This window comes from Pseudorasbora parva, chromosome 23 (assembly GCF_024679245.1).
Source record: "Pseudorasbora parva isolate DD20220531a chromosome 23, ASM2467924v1, whole genome shotgun sequence".
NCBI lineage: Eukaryota > Metazoa > Chordata > Actinopteri > Cypriniformes > Gobionidae > Pseudorasbora > Pseudorasbora parva.
The window spans coordinates 26,062,507-26,067,481 of NC_090194.1; positions in this window are offsets into that span (position 1 = coordinate 26,062,507).

Consider the following 4,975-nt stretch of genomic DNA (forward strand, 5'->3'; position numbering starts at 1 on the left):
GTGGGGCCTGGACAAATACAACTCAAACCACTTTATAAACGAAGTCTGTGGATTACCCAGTTATCTGGATTTACCTTTGATTGTACGATTTGACATGGTTCAGGATTTTCATCTCGGAGTTGCTGTCATAGCAACAGGTCCGTAACTCGGACCTACTCGGAACAGGCTTATTTCATGTAACGTTAAACAGGGAAGAAAAGAAAAAAACTTAATGTAACAGGATTACATCTTGTTAAGCGGAGGTGATATTTAAAGTCTGTCCCAGCCACTGCTAGGCAACTTGCTTACAACAGTGCCCTATTGAACAAGGGACACTAATAATTTAAAATAATAATAATTTAAAAATTAATCTGAAAATAATATGTTCATGTTGTATAGTCTCATAATATAATAATATACACAGACCATTTTATTCACTGAGAGATGTTTTTGTGACTGTGAGGGAATACATTATTAGCCTACATAATAGATTTATTTGAGGCGTATATGATGTACAGTACAGTTCATTTGAATGGTGACCGCTATTAGGTGAGTGTCTTAGTGCAGTGCAGGAGATGCAGTAAAATAAAAAAGTCCAACAAATCACTTTCTGGCAAATCATCTAGAGCAGCATAAATGTCTCTGCACATTTCCAGACTCATTGGGTAAAGTCTCTTCTGTGACTTAGTTTGTTAAAAATATTTAACAAAATACAACCAAAAAGCTATTTAAAGAACTATTCAGAAGTCAACTAGTGTATAAAAAACAATTTATTTGAGTAAAATGCTCCAGGGAATCTGCAAAGCTGCACTTCAGATAGAATGAGGTGGATTTGTGGGTGTTAGAATAAGAAATGTTTGTAACATTAAAACACAAGCTCGCCCAGCTCATTGTTACTATTCTGTACAAACCTCTTTAGATTGTTTGAACATTTCTATGCAGAATTACTTTTTTTATTGTTTATTTATTTTTTATTTTCATTTTTACTGATAATAGTTATTACAATGCAAATGGCATGTGTATGTATGGGCACATGTATGGAATCAACATCCACGCAATATTATATATATATATATATATATATAATAAAATGGGCCAACAACCAAATAGTATTTTCCTTAAAATTACTAGTTATTTAAAAAGAAAATAATAATGATGATGCCTTACTTTTAGATGTCCAATAGCTTCTTAATTATATATATATATATATGTGTGGTGGTCCTTCATCCAGCAAGATGAGAGCTGAGGATATAGAAGCTGCTTTTGCCATTCACAGAGCTTCAATAACCTAGAGCAGGGCACTCTTTTTTGAGTGGTCGCTTTTGAAACCAAACTTTTTGAAACCTGGTTGCTGTCCAGGAGGTTGTTCTGTGTGAGAGAGACTTCGAAATGACTTGTTCAAGTGTTTTAGCAATGAATGGAAGAAGTGAGACCGGTATGAAGTGAGAAATGGCTGGAAGGAGATGCTAGGGTACAGGATCAATAGGACAGGTAGTAGAGTGATTGATTGGAAAGGATGAGTTTGGAGACTTCTGCCTAGAAAGGTGATGATACACAGAAGATACACAACTTTTTGAGCAATGCTGCTGGGCAATGTTGTCGCCAACGGGCATCCAGGTGAGACACAGGGCTCACAATGGATCTAAAGTTTTTAGATAGATATTTGCTGCCTATTCTCAATGGTAAAGTGCCCAAGCAACATTTCCCGGCAACAATTCTCAAAAAAGATGCCCTGTGTATCATGACCTTAAAGGGATAGTTCACCCAAAAATTACCCTCAAGCCATCCTAAGCTAGGTGTATATGACATTCTTGATTCTTCTTTCAGACGAATACAATTGGAGGCCCTGTCTACATGGAGGCGTGTTTAGCTGTACATTTTGTACAGTATTAGCGTTTTCGTCCACACGGATCCAGCATTTTTAAAGCATGAATTTTATATTTTCTGAAACCGGGTCCCAGAGTGGATAAATCTGAAAACGTATATATTTTCTGAAAAAGTGATGTCATTACACTACGTCCAGCACAACTACAGGCACTGGGCATGCACACACCAATATCGCATTATTTAATTATCGTATTTGCATCATTGTAAGTGTAGGTTTAGGTTGGTGTAGGTGCAGATGTTAATAAAACACACCTGTTAAGAAGCAAATGTATTTATTGTTATTTTATCATGAGATCTGCCTCACCTTCTACCACTGCTTCTAGCCACAACTCTTCTTCTCTGTTTTTAGTGTATTTCTGTGTCAGAGTTACAGCATCACACACTGGCCTGGCTTGTATACTACATCCTTTTGAGTCGGTTTCAGTGATCTCATGTGGACGCAGATATTTCTTGAAACAAGGGGCAAAAAAAGTTTGAATTGGGAAAGCTCAGACTTCGTGTGGACGGGCCGGAGTTATATTAAAACATGTCCTGGCTAATCCAAGCATTATAATGGCAGTGAATGGCAGCCCGAAATTTGAAAACCAAAGAAAGGCATCAATCTATTATAAAAGTTCTCCACACGGCTCCGGGGGGTTATAAAGGCCTTCTGATGGGAATCAATGCGTTTGTGTAAGAAAAATATCCATATTTAACATATGTAAATATTTAGTTTCCGGCAGACCACCTTCCATATTCAACTTACAAAGAAAGTGTTACACCTTTTGGAATTCAAAACACGCATGCTACGCCCGAACGTCATCGTTGCGCCAGTTACGCTTTTTTGGTAAGTTGAATACGGAAGGCAGTCTGAATATTTTATTTTATGACATGCTAAATATGGATATTTTTCTTTTCAAAAACCCATTGATTTGCTTCAGAAGGCCCCCTGGAGCCATGTGGATTACTTTAATATGGATGGATACACTTTTTGGCCTTCAAATTTTGGGCTGCCATTTACTGCCATTATAAAGCTTGGAAGAGCCAGGGCATGTCTTTATATTACTCTGACTGTATTTGTCTGAAAGAAGAATGTCATATACACGTGGATGGCTTAAGGGGAAATAAATCATGGGGGGGGGGGGGGGGGGGGGTATTTGTGAGTGAACTATCCCTTTAAAAGGTGATGAAATAAAAATGTAAAGCCTGTACAAGAAATCGTGAAATAATGAAAATACCTGGGAATCGTGTAGCAAACAGAAGTACATATTTAATTTATTACTTTTATGTTGTTTTGGCTGTTCCCTTTGGTCCAGACATATTTATATGATGTCATTAAGCCCTCCGGAAAGACACTAAGCCTGGGTTGCTAGTGTAAATCACAAACCTAGGATACAGGCTGCAGCTGTTATACCTGTGGCAGGTGTGTTTTCCTCCACTCCAATAGGGTTGAAAAGACATGGGAAGCCATCAGAGGCACACAGTGTGTTTTGGATGTTCCACTGCAGTAATGTTGGAGAGACATGGGGTCGCCGCTAGTGTAAATCAGACTCTCAGACTCTTCTATTTAGACAGGGGTACCCCGAACTTAATATTTTTTTACTATCTTGTTTCTGTATGTATATTTAAAAAAGCTGTCGTCTTGTCTACAGCCAATCACTGCATTGCTAATCATGGTTTTGAGCACCGAAGCTCTAGTATTGCCTCTAGACTTATGAACAGATTTTATCCAAATGCCATAAAAGAACTAGAAAACATAAACAGTAATACATTGGACTGTGCAATACATATTGTGTAATATACCTAATATTGTTTATTTATTTATATATTCTTGCAGGTATGTCGAGTTTGCTTGTTGTGTGTTTTACTTTTACTCAGTGTTTTGTATTATGCTTGTCGTGTGTTACTTTTTACCACAAGGAATTGCACATTAATTTTGTTGTACAGCTATGACAATAAAGACATTCAAATATATCTGCTCTTCAGCGAACACAAAAACATGCAGTAATCTAAAACTTAATCCAGATATTTTAATCAAATCCACAAATTCGTTTGAAGAGCCAACTTAGCCATGCAGATATCAATAATCACAAGTAGAAGAACTGCCATCTGTCATTTTCTCAGAGCCTCGGAGTATGAAGAATGGACCACAGGTCTAGTTGTCACATATTATAAAGTAACTTCTACAATATTCAATTTACCTGTATTTTCTTGGTAATTAATGTTAATAATTGTATTGTTTTGTAGCCAAGTTACAGGGGTGGGGGAAATCATGATACATATCCATAAGAGTAAAGTAAGACAACTAGCCCCAGTCTCTTCTATAATATAGCATTTAATAATAGACATGAACAATTCATGGTAATAATAGATGTTATTGAAAATGCTTCTCTGCTTCTCTTTTTTGACGTCATTTGAAATTAACAAACCATTTTTATGGTATTAGTGCCATAAATTAGATATTGTGCCTCTGAGTACAATACAAAACTAAACAAAATCTATCTCATCCATAATAGCAGAGTGACTACTGTATATTGACCACTTAAAATAGCTAAAAAATAAAGGACTGAAAATAATGGCGAATGTAGAGCTGCTGATCTCTAGAATAATCTGATTGAAGTGTCATGCCCTGGCCTGTATAAACATATGACAGTACCACAAAACAATCATACGATGGCGCTGTATAGCATAATATGCAGTTTAACCAGATGAACAGCAGGCGGCTCGGATTAATCGAGATTTTCATCTGGTGATACATTCGTGTGTTCTTTTTAAGCCTGTTTGTCAAAAAAAAAAAACATGAAAGCCTCAAAACGGCCTCCCTGGTTGGTTTACTATAGCCATACATTTAAATCTACTGCCCTACTAAATCGATTAATATGATAAAATGAAGCACCCAATAGACATATTAAGAGAATTGAGTTTGGAATCAGTCTCGAGTAATACACATTATCTGACATGATGCTATTCTGTTAATGTGTTTACCTAAATCGTTTGGCATGAACAAGACCCATAAAACTTTAGATAAACCCACTTATATTTGGTGTTTGATACAATGAGCTCCAAATGCCTTTTTTAAAAATCACAATTACATGGTAATCCGATGAAGAAAAGCTGGAAAATTCTTTAT